The 25963-nt window shown below is 45.2% G+C and overlaps 1 protein-coding gene across 10 annotated transcripts in view; it reads right to left on the bottom strand.

The window, feature by feature from the left end:
* Positions 1-25963, bottom strand: part of HTR2C (5-hydroxytryptamine receptor 2C) — a 220955-nt gene that overhangs the window by 82832 nt on the left and 112160 nt on the right. For 7 of the 10 annotated variants that reach the window (XM_077308341.1, XM_077308340.1, XM_077308346.1 and 4 more), the window contains exon 2: positions 6000-6121. The exons of 1 other annotated variant lie outside the window; for it this stretch is intronic. The gene's annotated coding sequence lies outside the window, so the exon portion shown is untranslated. Of the gene's footprint in view, positions 1-1992; positions 2147-5999; positions 6122-25963 lie in introns of all 10 variants that reach the window. 2 more of the 10 variants (XM_077308337.1, XM_077308339.1) reach the window with 1 other exon arrangement.

The following is a 25963-nucleotide window of genomic DNA, read 5'->3' as shown; positions in this document are numbered from 1 at the left end:
TTGACTACCCCTGGTCTGGAGACTATAGAATCTCTCTCTATAGTCTGGAAACTATAGTTGTAATTCTGGGGCATCCCCAGGGCCCACCTGGAGGTTGGAATCCCTTCCCCTGTTTTGCTGTAATCAAAATATTCAGGATTATCTCTAATAATCATCTAATGAAATTATATTCACAACTGCAGTAAGAAAGTCAATTAATTTGACGATGCAACAAAAGAATGGATAGCCCTGACAAAAAGGCAGGATTGGAAATTAACTTCTCTCTGCTATCCAAATAAGCATATTACTTTGATGTCAAGCTTCATCAATAATGCCATTTTTTTGTTCGGTCTTTTGCACAGCCCAAACCGCATTGGTTTTGTTTTGTTTTTCCCCCAATTGCACCTGATAGCAAACGATTAATCAAGCAGCCCGCTCTCTGTGCTAATTGATTGCAGGCTGCCATTCCGGTTACTCCTTCTACTCAATTTGCTTAGTTAATCCTCATCAGAAATTCTCACCCTGAGTATTTGAATCCTGCTAACAAAAGACCATCAACTACACAATGACGGGGGGGGGGGGGGGTGTTCAACTTTCCTGTGCCATTCTGTGTACCTACAGATTTACAAAAGGAATAAAAAGCGCTTTGATGGCATAAAGGGCAACAGGAATTATATATCCTCCCATTCTACAAGATTCTTTCACTGTGTTTTACATGGCAGAAATTAAGGGGGTGGATAAAAAAAAATCTCATGGATTCTGTGAGATTAGGGAATGGGAGATTATTATAGCCTAAAATTGCTGGAGGATGGAAACCTTATTGGAAGTCGACATTTGCAATTCGATACAGATTTTTGTCATTGTGCCATTCTTACCCCAACGTAGGATAATTCCTTGTAAAATTCTGTTCTTGTGAGCCTTTAGGTATGTAGAAATTAACATGCAGTATTTTTTCTTGTACATTTGTGTGTGTGTGCATACACATGTACCACATGTACACACACGTATTTATTTTTATGTATATTTTAAAAAGTTGCATAATTACTAGATTCACTTTGTTAAATTAAAAAAAGAAAAGGAAGATCTCAGGGGAGTGAACTTTTCATTTGGTCCTCACAGCAACCCAGTGAGATAGTCTGGGCTGAGAAACAATGATTGGCCCAAAATTATCCAGTGAACTTCATGGCTGAGTGGGAATTTGAATTTGGGTCTTCCCATCCTGAATCTGACATTCTAATCAATACAACATACCGGCTATTTCAAAGGACCATAGTGTTTGATTACTTTTGTACAGATTAATCTCTGGGTTCGTTCGCACAAAGATTGAGCAGAGCTACACAAAACAGCAGAGAAATAGACAATAGAGGCCCCCCACTCTCAGGTATTTGTCCTCTGAATCATAGAATAATAGAGTTGGAAGGGACCTCATGGGTCATCTAGTCCAACCCCCTGCACTATGCAGGACACTCACATCCCTATTGCTCATCTACTGTAACCTGCCATCTCTTTGCCTTCACAGAATCAGCCTCTCTGTCAGATGGCTATCTAGCCTCTGTTTAAAAATTTCCAAAGACGAGAGAGCCTTGTGAATTTTCCCCCCAGAAGAAAAAACTCTGTGCTTCCCTCATGAGTGACATGTTGCATGGATGGACTTGACTGGTTACTCTAATGGAGACCTCTTAATTTCTGTACTTGGACAAGCAGTAATATGTGGGTTAAGTCTTAAGAGGAAGACTTAATGCAATGCAAGCACTGATGAAAATGGTTAAAGGTGGTATAATGTTCAATGCTAAGTAGTTCTGGGCAAATAGTTACCACCCTCCCATGCATTTTACTTGTTGACCTTAGGCCAGTCATTCTCTCTCAGCCCATTCTACCTAACATGGGGGTCACTGCATGGATAAAATGGAGGAAGGGAGAATGATCATGTAAGCCACTTTGAGTCCTACTTTGGAGAAAAATGTCACACAAATATTTTAAATAGGGGATCATGTAAGCATACTATCACTCTACCTGTAGTCTGATATGGTGCAGTCCGGGAGAAATTCTCTCATACAATTCCCTTGTTTCTCTTCTTATAAGGAGAAAGCTTCAACTCTCTCCCCCATTCCTGGGTGTCAGGATCAGTGATGTCGCATGAGGATATTGACAGGCATTCTCATGCGCACTTCAAAAAAGCAAAAGCAGAAACAGGAGTTGCAAATGAAGCAGTGTGATTAATTAATTCCAAGGCTGGGGCTGCCAAGATGGCAGCCTGCAAAATTAAAATGCATGCATCTAAAGAAAAAGTGCCAGAAAATTAATTTTCATTTCTGCTGCCCGACTGTTTTTTTTTTTTTTTTTGAAATGTTAACTATGGCTTTCAGATGATAACTAATGTGACTACCCTTTGTGCTTTTCTTTTAGTACCTGGATTTGCATTTTAGTGCAATTTAAGGAAATCCATTTGAACATGCATTTTTATTTGACTTTGGAAGATGAAATCAAAATGAGCACAACTTCATTTACCCAGGCTTTTATTACAATGAAATTAGCAAGTAAGGGAGACTTTAGAAGGCTAGTTTGAGACTGAAGATGGATAGCATGCTAAACCATCAGCAATCAACTCTGCCATGTCTCTGGCTCCATTGATTTGACTTATTTCTATTTTTATGCATAACACTGTGATAATGGACAGACAGAAGTTTCCACCCAATCCCATAATGCTTGAACTCAGGAGCACCCAATGAAATTGATGGGCAATAAAGTCGGGATGGACAAAAGGATGTATTTTTTCACCCAAGGAGTAATTAAACCGCAGCTATCTCTGCCACTGGATGTAGTGATAGCCACAGGCACAAATGGCTTGAAGTAGAAATTAGACAGATTTATGGAAGAGAAATCAATCAATGGCTATCAGCCAAGGTGATTAAAGGGAACCTCCCTATTCAGAGGCAGAAACCTCTGAACACCAGTGCTTAGGGCCTTTTCTGCATGTACAGCTTCCTGCAGGTTTTCCAAACAGTCAAGCCTTTAAACTTGACTTTGGATTCAATACCTGCTTTTACATATCATTTTTTTAAAAATCTGATATATTTATTCTGCAGCTACAACAAAAATGGCAGTTTTCTTAATTTGGGTGGGGATGTCACCTGTCATAGTAGTGCCAAGCAAGCCCATTCCATTGAAATCTCCAAAGAAAAACAAAGGAATTCCAGCAAGCTAAAAGAAAGCGTTCTGAAACAGACAAAACTTTTTTGAAACTGACTAAGCTGCAAAGCTCCCTTTTCCTTATTGCCAAGTTTAGCAGTTTCCCCATTGCGTTCTTGGCCACTCTGAAAAATGGAGAAGAATTACCCTCTGCCATCCCTCCCCCCTTTCAGAGCTTCTGAAGAGGCTTCTCGGAGAGCTGCCAGAGAAACCTGCTTTCCTCATCATTTAATTTTTTAAAATAGTGATCCAAGTCTAGCGTCATTGCTTTTTTTAAAAAAAATGAAATTTGGAAAAAGTAAGATTTTCTCGCAGCTCCCTCCCACCTTGAGGAGAAAAAAAGAAACCAAAAGGACGGGAGAAAATGAGGCAGAAATTGTCCCCAGCCAAAGGAGACTTCCTTTCTTCTTGGGTGGACTCGACGCACTGGGAAGGAAGACCCCGGAGGGGCAAAATGCTCACCGTTTACCTCAAAAAGCAGCAGTGCAGACTGGTGGCAAGGAGCAAACCAAGGCCCTTTTGGCAAAAGCCAGAGCATCTGAAGGCAGAGAAAGGAAAGTGGAGACAGCAGCTCAGTTCTGCGCTTGCTAGTTCCAGCTACATCCCAGCAGTAGCAGCAGTAACTCCTCAGCCAGGTGGGCATGGCTCATGCTAGCTCCCTGTACTCATGTGGTCTATTCTCTCTTTCCACTGACAGCCCTGAGAACACTGAGGGGGGTCCTTTTCTCATTCTGCACTCAGCTCTTATGAATCATTCTCTTTCCAGCATACCAGTAATCCCTACTTCAAGTTTATTTCCAAGAGTCCTATCTCACAGCTCTGTGTTTGCAAACTAACCACCAAAACTTCTTTCCTTCACAGGAGAAAAAGAACAATTACAAAAGTAGAGAGAAAGAACCAGCTGCCCTCTGGTTAGTCACATACATCAGCTAGCCAATCCATGATAAGGGGGAGGAAGACAGAAGGTGTGGAGTGGGAAGAACAACTACAATGTGGGTGGTGGATTGTCCTCTGAGGGGCAGGAAAAAAGCTGGGGGGGGGAATCCAAGGGGTTCTGTATGCTTTTGAGTTTGGTTTAGGACTAAAGCAAGGGGAAAAACTGTCCAAAACCACTCTAAAAAATGTGGGGAAACAGCGACCGGAAAGCGAACTGAGTGCTGAAGGGGGAAAGATCACTGCAGAAAACAAAAGAAAACCCAATGGACATGCCCTGTAAAAGCATGCATGCATAAACGGTCTTGGAGGGAAAATTAGGAGAAAGCCTTAGCCTCTATCTCCTGTGTCCTGGTTCTCCAGAGCAACTGGTTAGCCACTGGGTGCAACAGAAGACTGGACTAGATGGATCATTGGTCTGGATTTGTTTACCCATTCAATTTACAATCTAATCTTGTGAAGCCGACGTTTTTGGTAATTCAGTACACAAGCAACAGGCAGATGCAGAGCGCTTGGAGTCTGCCATTAAAGCTAGTGGTCCCAATCCACCTGCATTGCTCCCAGTCAGCCTTAGTCACCTTCCAAAACAGTTTGGGAAAAACATAAATGTTATGGGTTTGGTGCTTCTGATTAGAAGCAGCTGCAACTCTGGCACAAAACACTCAGGCAAAACGAGTGCACCAAATCCTGAAGGTCACATTGCAAAGCAGTGGCTGGATGGGCTTTATGGATGGTTAACCATCCAAACTACATTAATTCTGTTCTGTTGTCAAAAGCCGAGGATGGTTTTGCAGTATAACAATCTATCCTGACAGTTTGAGAATCAGCTTTACAGGCATCCGCAGGCAATATTTATTTACTTCATTTAGACTCCTTCCTTTCTCCCCAAGGGAACCCCAAGCAGCTTATGCCATTCTCCTCTCCTCCATTTTATCTTCACAACAACCTTGTGAGGTAGGTTAGGCTGAGAGTACGTGGCTGGCCCAAAGACGTCAAGCAAGCTTCCATAACAGAACAGGGACTCAGCCCTGTGTCGAACCTAGACCCTGATCTGATACTTAATGACTATCACATTGGAGGTAAAAACAGGGGCCCAAAACATGCAGACAGTTATCAGATAGCCTTTGTACCTCGGTGGCAGGAGCAGACCACTGGGCACTCTCAAGACAAGTTAAAACTGCAAGGTATTGAAGAGCACCAGAGGGATGAGAGGAGCTTCCTCTTTCCTTCCAAAGAAAAACTACGACCTGCCCATGAACCTCATTTCCAATTTTCCTCCTAGCTCTGAGCAAGAACCAGCTGTCTCACCTCCACTGCCACAACCCAGGAGCCCATCTGGGAGTGCAGCACAAGGCTGGACCTGTCTGGGAGGTTAGAGGCATGCCTGCCTTTGGCAGAAGCACAAGGCGGTGCAGTCTGGCATCTTCTACTTCTACTTCCCACCCTTTCTTCAGGGACTGGTGGGCAGAATGCTGGCAGGTGCTCATGGGAATTGTAGTGCATGGACATCTGGAGGGCCGCCGTTTGACTACCCCTGGTCTAGAACAACCCAAGCTCCAACTCTCTCACATACAGGGGCTCATGGGAATTGTAGTCCATGGACCTCTGGAGGACCACAGGTTGACTACCCCTGGTGTAGGGGTTAGGAGTGACAGCTTCTAATGCAGTGATTCGAGTTTGATTCCCCACTCCTCCTCCACATGCAGCCAACTGGTTGACCTTGGGCTCCCCACAGCATTGATAAAGCTGTTCTGGCTGAGCGGTCCTGTCAAAACTCTCTCAGCCTCACCTACCTCACAAGGTTGTTGTGGGAAGAAGAAGGGAAGGCAATCGTAAGCTGCTTTGAGACTCCTTCTGGCAGAGAAAAGTGGCAGATAAGACCCAACTCTTCTTCTTACCCAGCTGTGAGACAGCTCCTCCAAAGGCCATCCTCATCCCAGTTCCTTGTGCGCAAACGTTTCAATCAGGAAAGCAAATTCGGGCATTAGTGTCCAGTGCCAGGATGGGACAAAGGTTCCACCTGGAAGAAGAAAGAGGATAAGGTCTCAGAACATCTGGAATTTCATTGTGGTGCAGGAAGAGTTTCCCATGTCTTTCTGGAGGCTGTGCTGTGTATTCGTGGGGGAGACTTTTGCCTCCCTGCTTCCAATTCATTCTGTGACTGGATGACTGCTCATGCATTATTTTTTCCCATCAGAGTCATTTTTTAAAATCGTCTCTTCATCGGCCACAGACAAAAGGCATATAAAACCCACGATGAAGTAATAGCTCATCCCCATCAATGGCTGCAGTGGGCCACTGATCTTTTTCTTTTCTTTTTTTTAAATAAACCCATTTAAATCCCAAAAAGACATCGGCGCTCAGTTTTTGAGATCTGAATCACACGTGCCTTTTCTGGTGGAAATGTGATAATGGGCATTCAGACCCAGATGTGGGTTCTGAGATGGTCAAGAGCCAGTTGATGGCTGCAGCAGGAGCAGGACGGAATGAGTGGAATGGGAAGTGGGGAGAAGAAGAGTTGGTTCTTATATGCTGCTTTTCTCTACCAGGAGTCTCAAAGCAGTCCCCTTCCCTTTCACCTGCCCACAACAGACACCCAGTGAGGGTGGTGAGGCTGAGAGAGCCCTGATATTCCTGCTCAGTCAGAACACCTCAACCAGGAGGAGTCTCAAAGTGGCTTCCAATCGCCTTCCCTTTCCTCTCCCCACAGCAGACACCCTGTGAGGTAGGTGAGGCTCAAAGATCCCTGATACTACTGCTAAGTCAGAACAGTTTTATCAGCGCCATGGCGAGCCCAAGGTCACCCAGGTGGCTGCATGTGGGGGAGCAGGGAATCAAGCCCAGTTCATCAGATTAGAAGCTGCCACTCTTAACCACTATACCAAACTGGCCTTCGGTTTGAAAGAACAGTAGATGGCCTACGTAAGACCTTGGGTGGGATGGAAAGAGGGGCCCAGAAGGCACAGTAAGTTACAGGAACAGAACTTTCCTCCCAAGCTTGACTCAAGACCTTAAGACACCACAGGAAAAAAAAAAAAGATTTGCGCGGCTGTTTCATAATCCTATCTGGAGCTGGAGGCAGCTTTGCTGTGATCATTTCACAAGGGCTCAGGATCGACATGTTTTGCATTTTCCTGAAGATTTGCCTTTGAGGAATCCAATTACCACCTTTGATCCAATTGAGCCCCATAGTTCAAAACCACCCGCAACCAGAACCTTCACCCGATTAAAATGTCTGTTACGGGAGATTTGTAGAAATGCCACATGAGCAGTCTTCACACAGAACTTGCAAAGTGGAAGGGGGGTGGTTTACGGTTATTAAGATGGTCCAGCAGACCTCAGAAACCTGCTCTGCGTAATATAGGGTTGCCAATTCCAGCAGATTCCTGGCAGATTCCTGGAGAATTAGGGATGGTGCCTGTGAAGAGAAAATTTAGGGAGGGATTTTACCTAGAATCTATAGCATATCTTACAGTTTCCCCTCTGAAGCTGCCATTTTCTCCAGGGAGATTCTATGGGCTAGAAACTATAGAATTCCATAGACTAGTAAGCCATTGTAATTCTAGGATAACTCCAGGCTCCACCTGGAAGTTGGCAAGCCTATGGGTTGGTCTGCATCAGTGCTGGTGAGATCTCATCATAACATATCCCAGACTGAAAACTGTAATGCCAAGCATAATTGAAACAAAACTGCTACCTCACTAGAGAGGGATACTGGGGGAAACAAATGCCATTGGATTACAGCAGTGGTCCCCAACCTTTTTATCACCAGGGACCACTCAACGCTTTTTACTGAGGCCCGTGGGGGGGTAGTTTACTCCTCTACTCTCAACCACTGCCCTAACGCTTTCTGATCGCTATGGTAATGTTTAAACATCCCTTCAAAATAAGATACAGACACGCCACAACAATGAAGTGTGTTGTAAAGGGCTGGGGGTGATGAAGTAAAGGGCCAGTGGGGGGGAGAAGGCGTCCTTCGGGGCCCATCTCCAATTAGACGAAGGACCACATGTGGTCCGCAGCCCACAGGTTGGGGATCGCTACATTACAGGACCTTTGCAGTTCATATATAGGGCTACAGATCTGCTTGGGTAGAACTGGAACAAAAACAAGAGCCACAGAAACAAACAGAGCAGAACCAAGAGGAATTTTATGACATCTTGAAGACTAACAAGATTCTGATCCTGCATACAGTTTTATGAACTACAGCCCATTTCTCCAGACGCAATGGAGTGAATCTTCAGATACTTAGTAAGGCTACCCATGGACATAGCAGTGGCCAGGCTTCTCCACATGAACAGGGAATCTGATGTAATTAAGTCTCAGCCACTGTTTGTGGGTAAGGTAGGGTTACCCACATCGAGGTTACAAATGACCTCCTTACTAGAGATCAATAGCCCTGAAGGAAACAGAAGCTTCAGAGGGAAGCATCACAGCCCTGCTATGTTCCTTCTCCCGGCTCCTTCTCCAAATTCCCAATGAAATATGAAAGCAGTATAAGCTCTGTGATAAACAATAAAATATTAACCAAAGAGCCTGGAGGGGAAAACCCTGAGGCTTTATAAATAAAAAAACATTTCTATGACTTTCCACTTAATCCGGGGAGTAGCTTCTTTAGAATTGCCAAATCCAGATTGAGATATTCCTGAAGATTTAGGGATGGTGCTTGCGGAGGATCCTCCAGGAGAATTTATCTCTGTAGTCTGGAGATCAGCTGTAATCCTGAAAGAACTCCAGCCCTGACTGGAGACTGGCAACCCTGCTTCTGAGTGCTACGTTGGGAATTAGTTAAGACTGAAAACAGTATCTCTGTATAGAAAATATTGATTCAGTGAGACTGTTTACGCACTGGAGGTTTCATGCCAGGCTGCAGGCTGGAGTTTTAGTTGTGGCAGGTTGCCCCACCTCTTCCTGGGGGAGCATTTGGCCCAGTGTGCCTCACCCGCCCCCAATTTGTGCTCCTGCATGGGAGCTGGGGCAGTGAAATTCCCCGCGTGTAAATGGTCTGAGTGACTATTTATTTGTTTGTTTGTTTATTTATATACCGCCATCCCTTGAGGCTCAGGACGGTTTACATAAAATGTAGAAAACAGTACATGGAACTCAGCTTTTCACAATAACAATAACATTAGCATTAATAATAACAGAGGTAATAGGGTATAACAATGCAAACAGGTCCAGAGCAAAGCACATGGGTGGATTTCGGGGAAGGAAGGAGCAGAGGCCCTGCAGATGTTGTTGGTTTTGCCTGGTCTCAACCAAATGCCTGGCGGAGGAGCTCCCTTTTGCAGGCCCTGCAGAACTGCTTTGGCTCCATCAGGGCCCTAATCTTCTCCAGAAGCTCATTTCACCAGGTGGGGGCCAGGACAGAGAAAGCTTTGGCCCTGGCTGAGGCCAGGTGGGCTTCTTTAGGGACAGGGATCATTAGCCGATTGGTGGTGGTGGAGCATAGAGCAATTTGAGGGGCATAGGCAGGGAAGCAGTCCCTCAGGTACACTGGGCCCTGACCGTGTATGGCCTCAAAGAACCTGTAGCCTGATCCGGAATTTAACTGGCAACCACTGTAGTTGGTGGAGAATGGGCCGAACGTGGGTCCTCCATGGTGTTGCTGTGAGGACCCTGGACACTGCCTTTTGGACCAGCTGTAGTTTCCGGATCAAGGCCAAAGCAGGCCTGCATAGAGCGAGTTACAGAAGTCCAGTCTAGAGGTGGCCATGCTGAAAATGCAGCAAGGAAACTACTAGAACTGAAATGGCTGAAGAAGCAAAATAAGGAGATTTATTTAGTTGGTATCTTTAAAAAGGTGGGTCTCCCCAAAAACACACACTTGTTGACTTAGGTCCCTTACCAAACCCAAGAGCTGATATACAACTTTTTAAATGCAGCTGGCTTACAAAAGACATTTTCCTTCATGCTTGCATGTTCCTTTAAACTGAGGCAGCACCATGCATGATGTGCATTTTAATTAATTTTAACACAACAATCTTACACATAAATCAACCTCCAGGCACAAAGTGGAAAGGGGGAGCCCACCCCTAGCAGGAAGGTATAGATTGACTTTTTTTTTTTTGCAAGAAATGAAACCCTGAAACCTTTAACAAAAGGTTTAATTAATTAACTGGAAACTAGGCAGAGATATTTAAGTGGAGATAATTATAAGAGTGGGAGCAATATTGTGGGAGAAAGTATACAAAAGAGAATTTGCTCAGAACTTTTTATTTTTAAAGAGGTGCATTAGAAACAAGGGCTTTAAATAACAGCTCCCTGGTGGGCAGTTTAGAAGACTGCATTGTCAGGAGCAAAGCCATATGACGGGACACAGAAGTCACCCATTACAAAGGCTGCCAACTTCCAAGTGGAGAGCTCCAGGCTACAGAGCGAGCAGTTCCCTTGGAGACAATGGCTGGGTTTTTTTTGGGGGGGGGGGACTGTATGGTATTATACCCCACCGAGCTCCTTCCCCTAATCCCAGCGTGTCAGACCAGAACCAATGGGTGGAAATTAATTCAAAAGAATTTTCAGCTAAACATCCGGAAGACGTTCCTGACTATTAGAGGCTTCCTCGGGAGGTGGTGGGTTCTCCTTCTTTGGAAGTTTTTAAGCAGAGGATAGTTAGTCACCTCACAGAAATGCTGATTCTGTGAATTTAGGCAGATTGTGAGTAGATGGGTTGTTCCAATGTTTGTCTCTTGTGGCCCTTCCTTGCATACCCAGGGAATTGCTGATCACCACTGGTATGGTAGGTAAATTCCCTCTAGGCCAGGCTGGATTCTGGAGATTTTTTGGTGGAGGGATCACTTGGGCATGAAATTGGGGTCACCGTGGGTGGGCAGATAGTTGTGAGTTCTGGCATTGTGTTGGACTAAATGACCCTGTTGGTCCCTTCCAACTTTAAGATTCTAATCCTGCCCCCCCAGGCTCCATCTCAAAATCTCCAGAAACTTCCCACCCAGAGTTGGCAAGGCCATTTGTTTCCATATTAGGACGGAAAGTGTGCCAGGTGGAATTTTGCTCAGTTCCCTCCTTCCTTTCCCCAGTATTGCAGCCCTCTACCATGCCTGAAATGTAAAGGTAATATGAAGAACATTCGCAGAAATCCGGCATCCCATGTGCCCTAGATTTCTGGAATAAAAGTGGAGTACAACTGTTCATGCCAAGATTTATTTGGGGTAAATAAATTGAATCAGTTGGGATATCATAACACAGCAGCAAAGGGAAATAAAAGGGTGGAGAAACTTGATCCTTGGTAAAATAGGGTGGTGGAGGGGGGAGAGGAGTGTTTTTTATCACAGTGAATTCAGAAACCTTTTCTGCTGCTAAGGAAAAACCCATGGCTCATGTTTGCCCCTCCCCACACACAAATACCTTCATATTAGTGGCATTTGGACAGCAATTGGTGGCAAGTACCAGAAACAATGCCTGGATGTTTATGTGAAGTCAGGCAACTTGCAGATTAATGCAGACAAACTCCTAAGATTGATGGGAGAGAAGCCGCATCAGGAGGAGAATATCATATAGCAAAAGATTATCTGATAGATTTATTGAGCTTCGTAGCAGAACATGCAGAATACTTTGGTACAAAAAGCAGTCATATTTCATTCTTGCTTCCAATTCAAACACAAAATTTTGATTCCAGAGAAATCCCACTAAAAGACCACAGATCTGCTCCGCACGAAGTGGGCCAAGGATTGTTACCCAGATTTTGTTTTAAAGATTTAGGACTAGATTGCTGGGTGCTATTTCACAGAACTAGTGCCACATAACAACTAAACCAGAAGCTGCAAAACGCCCAAGCCCAATATGAACACCAGATTCCGCCTCTTCCCAATGACATCAAAGCTAGACTTTAAAGAGGGCAATGTTTCCCCCCAAAGGTTCATCTCCTTAAAAAGCACTTGCTTCTTTCAGGTATGGGAGGGAGGAAATGTACAAGGACAAAAGCTAGTATTGCTCTACCTTCAAATGGATTTCAGGATATCATGGTGGAGCTAGATCTGATTATTTTTGTGCCATTATGATGTCATGTGCTGACTTATTTCAAGTGTGCCGGAATACCTGCAAGAAAGCAGAATGGTCTTGGTTTAAGCAGTGGACCACAGGTTGACTACCCCTGCTCTATGGGAGCCAATGCCTCCCACCACTCCTCTAAATGGACTGGTCAGCGACTGGCGTGACAGAATGTTAGCCACCATGGACGAAATAGCTCACTGACATCCTCTGCATTCCCATCTCAAGCGGGCTCCCTGGTACACAGAGGAGCTCTGCAAAAAGAAGCGGGGGCTGACTAGAGTGAGTTTGGAGGAAGACTCATGACAAAGCTTCAAGGACATCTTACAGAATGCACATGAAAGACTTTGAGGTGGTGGTGAAATCTGTAAAACACAACTTTTACTCAGCTTCCATCATGACAGCGAACTCATGCTTAATGTGCTACTATTTCTGTGATCATACATTCCTAGGTGTCATACTTAAAAGAACTGGTGCCTGGGAGGGAGGAGCTGTTATGGACGAGAATCAGGTGTGCAAGATATGGAGTCATGGAGATGGTGTCCCAAGGACTGGCAGAATAGGGAAAGATACACTTCACTCAATGGAAGAGGTCAGTTACAACCCGAAGGCAAAACATGCCATGTATTCAATGGGTTAATGCCTCTCAATGGACTGCCCTGGATATGTATATTTATTCACTGGCCATCATTTAAACCAAAGTAATAGTTGACTGCCATGGTACAGGACTAGGGATGGGCAGAAACCTGTCTTCAAACCAATTGCGGGTGATTCATTATTCACGAAGCAACGTTTGTGGACGGCCAACTGGCATAAACATTCCATGAACTTTGGTGCTGTTTGTGAATGGATACGTTTCCAGACTGATTGTCACAGCTAATTAAACTGTTTACAAAACTGCAAAGCAACAGGGTGTATGTGTTGGTATTTGGCAGTTAGACAGAGAAGCAGAGACCTCTTTAAAAGCAGACCAGCAGAGCACATTAATTTGTTCCCTCCTGATTGTGAATTCCTCTCCCCTGTTGGGAATGGGTGTTTGGTGGACTCAGGGCTTGCGGCCATGCAAGAGAAGTCAGACCTGAAGACAGCCTTGCATGGCCAGAACTCCAGATGAGCGACAGCAGGTTTAGGGGACTTGGCGAGGTACTCCTTTATCATCACTCTGTCTAATCCTTCGGCATTGCATGCTTGGCTTCCTTACTGCTGCTAACTTCCCAGTTTACTTCTGACAACTGGTAGTGGAGCTTCTCCCTGGCTGAGCACTTTGCTGGGCTCCTCCTCCTTGTCCCCAGTCTCTTCCACTCGCTGTTCCCTCTAGTCATATCTGTTGGACTGTAGCCCCCACAGCTCTTTGCAGAGCTCATGTTTCCATTGCAAGAGCTCTGGAGGTTGTCACTGAAGCTGGACCAGGTACGCAAATAGGGTATGTTCACTTAGCTGTCTTTGATGTTCTTCCATTTGACTTAGTTGTCCTGTGATGGAGTTATCAGGCAGTCTGAGCCTACCCAGGTTTTTAAACTAAGGAGCCTTGTACACTTCCATACCCACAGCCTAGGTTGCTTGACAGTGTTACTGTAAGATCCCTCTTTGGCATTGTGCTTCAGGGTGATACCACATAAGCTAGATACATTTCCTAGCCCAGAGGTGGTGGCAGCACTACTGGAGACAAGACAGCACCAAGGGCATCTTCTGGCCTTCACTTCCTGTATGGGAGAGCCTGGGGATAAAGTGCCCATGAGCCTCCACAGGAGTGGGTCACCTCATTTGGTGGTGGTGGGGAGGAGCATGAATGGATGCAAAAGTAGACTGGCAACAAAAAGGCTTTTTCAGAGTCAAAGCATTATTACAGGGGCCTTGTTACCTGCTAAGAGCACACTGATGGCCAGGCAGGTTGTGTAGGTTCATATCAAAGTTTCATCCTATGTTTCACCAAAGATCATAATGATAGGAGGGAAATTGCAATGTGTCAAGGTTACAAGCGACCTTCAGTGCCCCAAGAAAATCACCACTTGTTTCCAGTGCGTGTGAAGACCCTTGCACTCTAGGTTGAGAACTCCAGGTTGAGAAATTTCTGGAGATTTGGGAGAGAAGCCTGCGGGGAATGAGATTTGGAGATGGGATGAATCTCAGCAGGGCATAATGTCATAGAGTACACCCATCAAAGCTGCCATCATCTCCAGGGGAACTGACCTCTGTAACCTAGAGAATAATTGTAATTTTAGGAGACCCAAGTCCCACCTGCAGTTTGGTAACCCTATAAGGCATACGCATCATAAAGTCATACAACAGTTAATATCTATCCACACAGTTCTGAAAGTATATGAGCTCTATAAGGTAGACAAGTTTACTACTACAGCTGGTCCAGTTACAGATTTGGAAGAGGCGGAATCTAGTGTTCACAGAAAAAAAACAGCTCAGCTAAGCCCAGCTGTTGAATTATTGGCAAAGGAAGATATGGATTGGGACCTTCTTGGTTCACAGTTCCTATTCAGCAGGACTATTCCTGCTTATGGAATTTGCTGATGCAGAGAAGATAATTGAGCTTCCTGTGCAGATACGATGTTTTCACATGGTTTTTTTTTGGGGGGGGGGTTGTTTGTTTCTTGCCACTAGAACATGTTCCAAGGGATCACAAGTTTGGGGAGTGAAATGTACAGATGCTCCAGTTCGGGCTGAACTGGATGGCTGAAGGGATAGATGAGAGATGGAGAGGAAGGATGCTCAGGCATGAAAATCACACACACAACCAAGGAAGTCCAATGCGTTGGATTTGTAGCACTGGCGTCAAAGTCTTCTTTTTTAATGATAAAATTATGCACAGCCACCTGGCCTTCACACCAAGCTGGTTTTTGAAAAGAGCATTTGCACCTCTCTAGGGTTATATTTGGAAGTAATAAAAATACAGCCCACCAGCCAGCCAGCCAGCCCTAGTAAAGCTGTAACAGTAAATATGCCAGCCGCTTTAGGGAAAAATAAAGGATGGAAAAGTGGGGAGCAGCTGATAAAGGATGGTTGTTGTCAGCTAGGAAAAGCCCTGCCTAACCCAGTCATCTCTTTCAGTTCTCTTCCTTGCTCTCCTGGGTCTGTGCTTGCCTAAACCATGGCAGCTCTCCCTGCCTACCTTCCCCCCACTCTCATAGAGCAGGGAGGGAAGACAAGCAAACCACCATAAGTTCTGCAGACACCAGGCTATGCACCCACCTGGCTCATGGGGTGGTGGCAGTTCTGCATATACCTGGGCTGCAGGAGGACACTTCATTTGCAGCTGGTCTAGGGCACCAAAAGCCATTGGGCTGGCCTGGAAGATCTTCCATACAAATCTCTATGCCCATACACATAGGGGCAACATAGGTGGCAACCAAGCAGGGCTTTTTCAGTGGTAGCACCTCACCTGTGCAATGCACTGCCCTTAGAGGCTCTTCTGTTTCCTCCCCTATACCTTTTAGGTACCAGACCAAAAAATGTTTTTAACCCAGGTGCTTGAGTAAGATGTTGCTCTTCCAACATGGTTTTTAATAATTTGCTCTGGCTTGGGGACTGTGTTTAACACTCTGGACTGTTTTTATTAGTTTGTTTTTAATGGCTCTATGGATTTATTGCCTGATAGCCGATAGCCACTTCAAGCAGATTTCTGAAGAGGTGCCTTTTAAAAAAAAATAAATCACAAGGAGGCTTAGAGGGTACTTCTGGTGCAAGTCAGCGATGTAAGAAAAAGACCTTGATCATTCCTATTTGTTTTTGTACATCCTCATTATTAGCTGCTGGCATTCCTGATTTGTCTTCATTTGCAGCTTTTTAAAGCAATTTATATACAAAACCAGGCATCAATTTTAACACTCATCATTTAAAATAGAATGTAATTAACACAATTGAGGGTGGGGGGGAGGAGGGAGAATCCAAACAGGGAGAATCCAGGCCAAAATCTGGAATGGTGTGTCTATAAAAATGTATGCAAATGTCAGAGCTGGGAGAGCCAGAGGTGAGAGGAAGTGCTGAGCACCATCTCTGTACGGAGGTTCAGTTCCTGCATTCTCCAAGGGGCCGCAGCCTGCAGCCTGCTATGCTGGAAAGCAATTGCCAATTAAGGTAATCAATGAAACAGATCAATATTATCCAATAATGGGATGCCATTAAAGTAAGCAAATTGAAAATTATTTTGCTTGCTTGTCATATTTATGGGGCTCATCAGTTTCTGGCTGCAAACTGTATTGAATCTTCATTGTTCTTAAGGAGATACGTGCTTGGTGAAGCACTTGGCAAGAGCTTCCTGCATTTTATGCATATCAGAGCACAGAATGTGAAGTAGAAACCAAGCTTCTTTTGCCACATGAATGAATCCATACTGATTATTCAGTGCTCAAATACGACAGTTTGAGGGGGGGAAACTCAAACGAACAGCCTAGGCCAGGGGTAGTCAACGTGTGGTCCTCTAGATGTGCATGGACTACAATTCCCATGAGACCATGCCAGCAAATGCTGGCAGGGGCTCATGGGAATTGTAGTCCATGCACATCTGGAGGACCACAGGTTGACTACCCCTGGCCTAGGACACCTAGGAACTCTCCTCTCAAAACTTTCAACACACAGCCTGCAGAGGAGACTCTTGGGGTTTTATTCTAAAGAGCTGTCCGTGCTTTCCAAAGTGACGGACGGAGGCCAGTTCAATGAGCCAGCATGGCCTCAGCTCCTGCTCTCTCAGTCCTCCCTCTGAAGCAGGCGTGCCATTGCCAACCGAGCAAAAAGGACAGTCCATCCCACGGCAGCCTCACATAACAGCCGTCAAACACTGACAAGTCTTTGTGCAGAGGACAAGAAGTAAAAAGAGTCACGTCAGGAAGCCCCTTTTGCCCTTGCCGGAAGCCACGTTCGCTTCTTGGCCAGAGAAGACCCTTCACTCCGAACTAGGAAAAGGAAAGACAGGCTAATGGCTTAAAAACCTTTTATTGCAGTTTTGAATTGGCAATTACCGTCACAGGAAGACGTCCCCTAGGCCTGAACCCCTGGAAGGCAAGCCATCAGCTGTCTGCAGTGACATTTCTGCTAGCTGACAGAGTCCCTCACATAACCCATCCAACCTGGACTCCACAGTCATGCGGCTCCTATGCCAGCACTGTCTGATGGATGCACTTTTCACTCAATCTCTCTGGCTCACATGGACCATCCATGAGGAAGGAGAAATCATCACAAAGTCTGGTGGATTTGAAATCCAGAGTCATCGATGCCTCCTTTGAAGAGGAATGACCTCCCTCCCTCCAGCATTAAACGGAGTGGCATTCTATCAATGGCTTATTTATATTTTTAAAGGAAACCATCACTGGATTCAGACAACGTGCCCAGTTTTGGAATTTGTAATAATAACCTCATTTGCGGGAAAGGTGATAAAGAAGGTGGTAAAAGAGCATCCAACAGGCACTCCTGAATGATTCCGCTTTCCTTGATCAATTTTTAGTCTGGCTTCAGTCCCAGGTATGGAATAAGAGCTGCATCAAGAGCAGAAGCTGCATCTATAGATGGACAAGAAGGATATCTGAATGCTGATCTTTTTGAACTTCTCAGTAGCTTTTGATGACCATTAGTTTGCAAACAGAATGGCAGGTTGAAAGGCTCCATTTCATGTGCAATGGGGAAATCAAAAGAGCCCAAGCCTCTGCTTCACCCCATTATCACTGGGAGCTTAGCTTGCTCCCCATCATCAGCAGGAGAAGATCAGATGGATGTGCCTTATGCCCATTGTATCATGGATTGGTATTGCCAGCAATCTGCAGCACTGGAATGATAGGTCCCTAAAGGTAAACAACTGTTCTAGATCAGGGGTGTTTGCTGGAGGGGCTCATGGGAATTGTAGTCCATGGACCTCTGGAGGACCACAGGTTGACTACCCCTGCTCTAGATTATTTTGAGTACATAGGTAGAATCAGAGGGGCAGCTCATCTGTGGTTCTATGTTTTTTTGGGGGTGGGGGAGATGCCTGGAAGAAGTCATGAATGAAAATGAAGAGTTTTCCCTCTGGGATCCCTTGTATGAGCCAAAAGGACTTGTGTAATCCCCAGTGCTATTTAATGTTGACAGGAAGCCGATGAGCAAGATCATCTGTATCTGTGGAGGTGAATGTCATCAACATGCTGACGATGCTCAGTTTTATATTTCAATAAGAGAGCATCCAGAAGCAGCTGTATCTATGCTGAACTGTTGTCTGCAAGCTGTGGTCAAATGGAAGCGGGAAAGGAAACTGAAAATTTGAATTCAGATAGAATTGGGAATATGATTGTTTTGGAGGAAATAAATTTCCTTGTGCTAGATGGGGATTCTTCTGACGTTGTCTGATCAAGTTATTTCTAGACCCTTTTGAAAAAGCCAGGAGTGCTTTTTTGCATAGAATTCCCTTCCTTTCTAGCAGATCTGGCACTACCACACTGATGCATAATTCCTGGCTGTACTAGTGAAATATACATAGGGCTGCCCTTGGAGACAACTTGTGAACTTCAGTTAGCACAGACCACCAGCATCCTTCACTGTTGGCTGGTGCAATTCTTAGTCAGTTCTGAGTCAGCTGAACTGGTGACCAGTTTGCTAAAACCCAAAGCCCTTCATGGCTTGAGATCTGAATGCCAGAAAGATTATGTTTACTCATACAAGCCTAGTCACTAACAGGCAGACCAAGGGGAACCATCTCCTTCGTGTTCCCAACCTCTGGACAGGGCCTAAAGATCTCTGGGCATTACGATCGATCTTCAGACTACAGCAATCGGTTCCAGTGGAAGAAATAGCAACACTATTATATTGCACCCCTGTTGCTTTCTCCCCACCCCAAATTCCACTCTCCCAAAGTTCTGCTTCCAAACCCCAGGAATTTCCCAAACTGGACTTGGCAACCCATGAACAAAAGCATCTCCTGTGACATTCCAACCCTCTAACATTGTCTTTTCAGCAATAGTTAGGAGACCAAACTCTCTTTTAACTACACATCAAAATAGAGAATGTACCAGGCAGTCTTGGATTCCTTGTTGGCGCTGGAACATACAGAAATTTTGAAGTTCATTGTGCAGGTCTTTTTTCTCTCTCTTTGCCAATCCCCAGACATGCTGGCCCAGATCCTGGCAGTGCTAAAAGTGAGAATGCTTATTAAAAATCTGTTAAACCATCCACTGAACATTTGAACAAACTGTTCCCTCTACTTAGGAGAGAAAAGATATCTCACCAAGGAAAAACCCATTCCGTCACTGTGCGCAGGTCCATCTTGTTCCAGAAAGAAAACCAGCATTAAGCAGTTGTTGGTTGCCATGCTCCAAATCTCCACAGTTGGTCTCAAGTGCAAATTTTGCAGCATAAGCTAGGATGTGACTTACACGTTCTATTTGCTTCCAAATTGTGTTCAATTGAGAAAAATCTTCCCTGGAACCATTTGTCTTCAGTCCCTGGCATGTGCCTGTCAAAACATGACAAGCTACTCAAAAAATGTCAGAAACACTGAGCAGGCTGTTATGTTTCCCTTCTAGAGCTACGGCCATCAACAAGTTTTCTTGGGGGAAGGAAAAGGTCTTTAGTCTTCTAGGGACCAAACAAGACAACGTATTCTTTAAAGAGGTGGTTTCCCAGATCCAATTCACTCTGTGCGGCTGCACAGCAATGTTTCCTTCAAGACGACAATGATGATGATGATGATGATGATGATGTCATCGGTTCAGTCATGTCCGACCCTCGGTGATTCTATAGGAAAGTCTTCGCCATGTGCCCCTGTCTCTGACTGCTTCTTTTAGTTGTATTGCGGCAAACTCAGGTGCAAACTGAATCAAGCTCTCGCTCATTCTTAAAGAGACATTTCCTCAGCAGTTGTGCAGCTCCAGTGAGTAGGGTTGCCCATTCTGGATTGGGAAATTTGGGGGTGTAGCCAGGAGTGGGCAGGATTTGCAGTGAGGAAGGGCTTCAGTGGAGTATAATGTTATGGAGTCCATCCTCCAGAGTAGCCATTTTCTCCAGGGGAACTGATCTCTGTTGCCTGGTGATCCCCAGGTCCCACCTAGGGACTGGATCCCCAGCAGTGAATAAGAGTCAGATCCAGCCAAGTCTGGCCATAAGTGTTGTCAGCAAGACAGCACTCTCTGCACGTTCTCTTCGCCTCTAGATTTGGAACCTGGACGTTAGCATGTGTATGACCGTTTACGCACTGGAGGTTTCATGCTGGGCTGCAGGCTGGAGTTTTAGTTGTGGCAGGTTGTCCTAACTCTTCCTGCACCCACATGGGGGAGCATTTGGCCTGGTGTGCCTCATCTGCCCTCGATTTGTGCTCCTGTATAGGAGCCGGGGCAGTGAAGTTTGCAGTGCATAAATGAGGGGGAAAGGGGGGTTGCTTAAGGGCCAAAAGCACACTTTTCCTTGGAGGAAAGGGAGGGGGCCATGCTGAAGACCACCAGTGGCAGACATTATTATGTGTAAACAACTTTGCTGAATTTAGTGGCTTGTGTTACACAGCACCTCATTTTGCAACTAACCACAAGTTTCTGAGTTGATAATCCCCCAAAGAACAAGGGCACCTGTCTTGACAGAAAGAAATACGGTATCTTTGAAGGCACCTCTGGAGACACTAATTTCAAAACCAATGCTAAAAGAAAATAACCGTGTTGCACTATTAAAATTAAGAATGCAACCAAAATGACAAACAGGGACTGTAAATACCTGCGGCTGCTAATGGAATTCACAGGAGCAAAGGAAATAAGAATGAGTTATTACACCCATTTCCATTGTTCCAGCTCCTTCCCCTACAGAGCTGATGCTCCACCAGGACATCAACAAACACTGGGGCGGGAGGTGTCCTGCCACAGGGGAAGAGCAACAGATACGACTATTACAACAACATTTGACAGTCAGCAACGGCAGCAAAGGCTAATTAGAACCTCCCAGGGGATGCATTCGGCGGTCTGCTATTTGTGAGGCATCTCTACCTTTGCTACTTACATGCAAACTGATCTACCTCAGCAATGTCCACGAGACAACCATCTCCTTATAACCCACCATGATTCAAGCAGTAGTTCAAGGTATACATCCCAGTGACAAGGCGCTGCTTAAATTGGCCATACACCAGAAGACATTGTGCTGTATTGTGACTCCAAAACACAAGAAAATAAAACACAAGAAAATAAAATATTCCCTCTTAGAACAGGCTTGTCATATTCCTGGAGATTTGGGCATAGGTGACTGTGGAGAGCAGGGTTGGGGGGAGGACTTCAATGGTTTAGGGGGGCTGGTCTTAGTTTCAGTTGTAATTCAAGGAGACTTCCAGCCCCCCCCCCCCAGAGGTTGGCAAATGTACTTTAGGAGGAGGGAACCTACATCCACACCAACCGGCAGCAGCTTTGAGGTTTAGGAGTGCTGTGCACCATCTCTGTACGGTGTTAGGATGCCAAGAAATTCTTGAGTAACAAGAACTGGTTTCCAGTTTTACTTGGGAAATCCATTAATCCCTCTCTCATTTGCCTCCCGGATAGGCCAACCCTGCTCCCAGTGGATACAGTAGATAGGACAGCTGAAATTGGTGGCACATGCTATAAATTTAGTAGAACAAGTGCATTGCTGTGCCCTTTTGACATGGATACAAACATTTCCCCTGGTACCTCCTGCCACTGCCACCCACAGAATTTTGGGTGAATGCCCAAATCTGTGATTAAACTATAACTACTGTTAAACATAAAGAGCCTCTTGGGGCGCAGAGTGGTAAGGCAGCAGTCATGCAGTCTGAAAGCTCTGCCCATGAGGCTGGGAGTTCAATCCCAGCAGCCGGCTCAAGGTTGACTCAGCCTTCCATCCTTCCGAGGTCGGTAAAATGAGTACCCAGCTTGCTGGGGGGTAAACGGTAATGACTGGGGAAGGCACTGGCAAACCACCCCGGATTGAGTCTGCCATGAAAGTGCTAGAGGGCGTCACCCCGAGGGTCAGACATGACGCTGTGCTTGCATGGGGGATACCTTTACCTTTACCTTTACTGTTAAACCATATAGTTTGGGGATAAATACTACAGTGCGACCGCTATACAATGACTTCATTTCCAGGTCATGCCAGAAGTTATGTTATAACAGTGCTAGTGAGGCCCATCCATTGGGTATGTCTAGCCAGTTGTTGGCCTGGGGCTGGCACCCCTACCCAACACTGCCTGGGAACACTTTGTGTGCAGAGTTCTATCTATGGGGCTTCCAGATGAAAGGAACTTGCGTACGTAGCTGGGAATGCCCTCTGCCCCCTCACACCCCAATACAAGGCCCCAGAAACCCACTGCCAGTTAGAGTACAAAATGTATTTTCATTTATTTATTTATTTATTTATTTATTTATTTATTTATTTATTTATTTATTTATTTATTTATTTATTTATTTATTTATTTATTTATTTATTTATTTATATACCGACCTCCCCAAAGGCTCAGGGCAGTTTACATAAGAACAAAGAACAATACATAGGCTGTAAGGCAAGGCAGAGCAAAGGTATTGCTTGACATAAGGAAAAATGCAGATGCCCATAAATCTTCAAAGAAGGGCTTCGTAGTCATTTGTTTGTTCTCCTGGTGACGTCAGCCCCTTCTCCCCTTATTTTGAGAAGACTGGGTTAATTCACTTATAAGTGAATTTTGTTCAATTATTTACTTGTACTGCATTATGTAAAGGGCTGCATAAATAAAGTCATTATCCTTCTCATCGTCCCCACAACACTCAGAAATACATCTCTTGTAATATTTCTCATCTTGCAAGCAACTCAGCTGGAGACAGTTCGATGATCACCCAGCCGAACAAATTTTGCAACGTAATAAAACAACTTTCTCCAGTAGGATCCTGACATTTAGAAACCACCACCAGCAGCACCTAATAGCAGCACACTGAGTGCCTCCCAGACCAATTTGCAGAATGCAAGAAACTGCCTGGAAGCGGTGACGGGGTGGGTGAAACAGAGTCGTCTGAGGCTCAACCCTTCAAAGACGGAGGTCCTGTGGCTGGGTAGGAAGGAACCAAGCGAGGAAGCATGCCTACCCAACCTGGATGGAGTGCAGCTGTCGGTAGTTCACTCCACCAGAAACCTGGGTGTGATCCTTAATGCCTCTTAGTCCATGGAGGCACAGATTACGAGAGTAGCATGGCAGGCCTTTTACCACCTATGCCAAGCTACTAGTCCCTTACTTGGCCCCAGAACACCTACCCACAGTGATCCATGTGACGGTCACCTCTAGAATAGACTTCTGCAACTCGCTCAACGCAGGTCTGCCCTTAACCTTGATCTGGAAACTGCCATTGGTCTAAAATGCTGCAGCCAAGATCCTCACATACACACCATGGCGATCCCATATCTGGCCTGCACTTCAACAACTTTTCTGGTTCCCAGTCGAATTCCAGATCAGGTTTAAGACAAATACTCAGTCTGGATCTTATAAGCTGGCAGTTGTCTTCCCACAGTTTCCCCTCCTGTGCACATGGCATCAAGAGTCACACACTTAAGGTGGAGGGAGTGGGAGGAAGAGAAAAGGGTAAACTGGTCTGACCAATCACAAATAGCTTACACCCTAGGAACCTTAACTAGCCCCCTCACAAATAACTTGGTATTCTGAAGCAAAACTAGAACAAAAAATCCTTGAAGGCACTTAAATCGGACAAGAGAAAGGACTTCTTCTGACCCAAATAAACTGCATCCCTAAGGATTCTTCAAACTGCAGAGCCCATAGCGGTATCCGGGAATGCAGGCAGTATGCTTAGGGATTAAAACTGTGGGGCTCAGATGGAGAAGATGTCTAGAGAGGAATAGCACATCCATTCATGCATCCTGCACTATCCCACTCAGGTGGTGCCAGGCCCTCAGCAACTGCACTAGTGCACCAGCCTATATTCAGGGGATTTGTGAATAGAATGGGACTGGAGCTATATTGCAGTGTGTGTGTGTGTGTGTGTGTAGGGGGGCTTTCTATTAATCCGCCCCCCTCATGATTCCTCTCAAGCCCCCAACTTGTAACAAAGAGCACTGCAATAACTTCATCAGAACTGGAGCAGCTCTTCTTCAAGATGATGGCAAAGTAGTTTCCAAGGCCAGTCCGTGGGTGTTAAGTGATCATCATGGTGCCTATTAACAACTAAAAGTTTGTCTCAACCCTTCTGGTAGCAACATCAAAGGTACTCGTCTCTGTTTCTTTGCTGGTGCATCATGCAAATTTAAATGCTAAAAAAGGATTCTCTTCCCATTTCTTTCTCATGGTAGAGCTTCTACCTCCTCTCGGCCACAGTGAGCTTTCAGCCCTTCCGCTGAGATTTGGCACAAGGCTCCGATTAATTAACAAAAGAGAGATGACAATGAGTCCTAGATAACAGGTTCTCCATTCTCAGAGGCTGCTGGCTGGTCCCTCCAGAAGCAGAGCAGATTTCCATCCCCAGGTGTTTGGCAAGCATTATTCTCAGCTTCTCTTTCTGCACTTTCACAGGCACTTACTGTGTCTTACTTGGAGACAGAACTTCTACATCTTCAGAGGCTGATGTACAGATAACAAATTCCCATAATCATGTCAGAAATGTTCCCAAGTTATTTATACCAAAGAAAATTCCAGTTTTCCTCTCAGACACACACACAGCAAAGTTATAACAGTGCAGCACTAACTAATATTAGTTCAGCCCTGGGGCATTTATGTCAGCAGCAAAACTCTCTTCTGTCTCTCTACTAATGCTTGTCAGTAGCAGCCATGTGCTTAATCCCATGGTTGGTTTATAGCAGCCCTAAGAAACCCAACTAGCCTAATTTCATCAGAGCTTGGCTTGGAGACCCCTGAGGCTGCTCTGCAGAGGAAGGCAATGCCAACCACCTCTGTTCCTCTCTGCCACAACTGCAAGCCAGCTTGGCGTAGTGGTTAGGAATACGGACTTCTAATCTGGCGAGTCGGGTTTGATTCCCTGCTCCTCCTCCACATGCAACCAGCTAGGTAACCTTGGGCTCACCACAACACTGATAAAGCTGTTCTGACTGAGTAGTGATATCAGGACTCTCTCAGCCCCAGCTCCCTGCTGCCTGTTGTGGGAAGAAGAAAAGGAAGGTGAATGTAAGCTATTTTGAGTCTCCTTCGGGTAGAGAAAAGTGGCATATAAGAACCAACCTTCCTCCTCCTCCTCTCTTGCCTTGAAAACCCCAGGAGGTCTCCATGGACCATTTGCTACTTGATGGCACACTTTACTTCACAGTGGGTTCTCATGCAAGATAACTGTGGTGGAAAGTTTCCTCGATGATGTGGCTGACTTAGGGCAACTCTGTAGGGTTTTCAAGCCAAGAGACTTTCAGAGGCAGTTTCCCATTGCCTGCATCTGCACAGCAATCCCGACTTGTTTGGTGATCTCCAGCCAAGTCCCACCCAGAGCTGACCCTGCTTAGCTTCTGAGCTCTGATGAGATCAGGATACCCTGGGCTACTACAGGTGTTCAAAATCTGATTTCTATCATTATGTTTAGCTGTGGCTTTTTTAATGGTACAATCCTGTTTGTTGGGTTACTTCAGCAGTATAATCAGCAGGGCTTCGTGCATGGTCATCCTCACACAGTCCCATGGGAGGCCTGCTCCCTCTTCTCCAGGTCATCACAGACGTGTTGTTCCTGTACAGGGCTCCAGAGTCAATTGCAGTGTACACACAAACAGTGAACAAGTCAATCAGCCAGGCAGCAATTACAAGGAAACACTGTATTTGTTTTGCTTTCTATGTCTGTAATATCAATATTATTTAACACACATGCTTGTTGTTGTTTTTGCACAGCCTTATGGGAGACATGGTTCCTTCATGTCATTTAATTACCTAAACTGACCATCCATGACCTTGAGTAGAATCATCCATCCTACCGTGCAGATGTAAAAA

The sequence above is a fragment of the Paroedura picta genome, chromosome 13 (assembly GCF_049243985.1).
Source record: "Paroedura picta isolate Pp20150507F chromosome 13, Ppicta_v3.0, whole genome shotgun sequence".
NCBI classification, from domain to species: Eukaryota; Metazoa; Chordata; class Lepidosauria; order Squamata; family Gekkonidae; genus Paroedura; species Paroedura picta.
The sequence above is the reverse complement of the archived record's forward strand: the minus strand, read 5'-3'. Positions and strand labels throughout refer to the sequence as shown.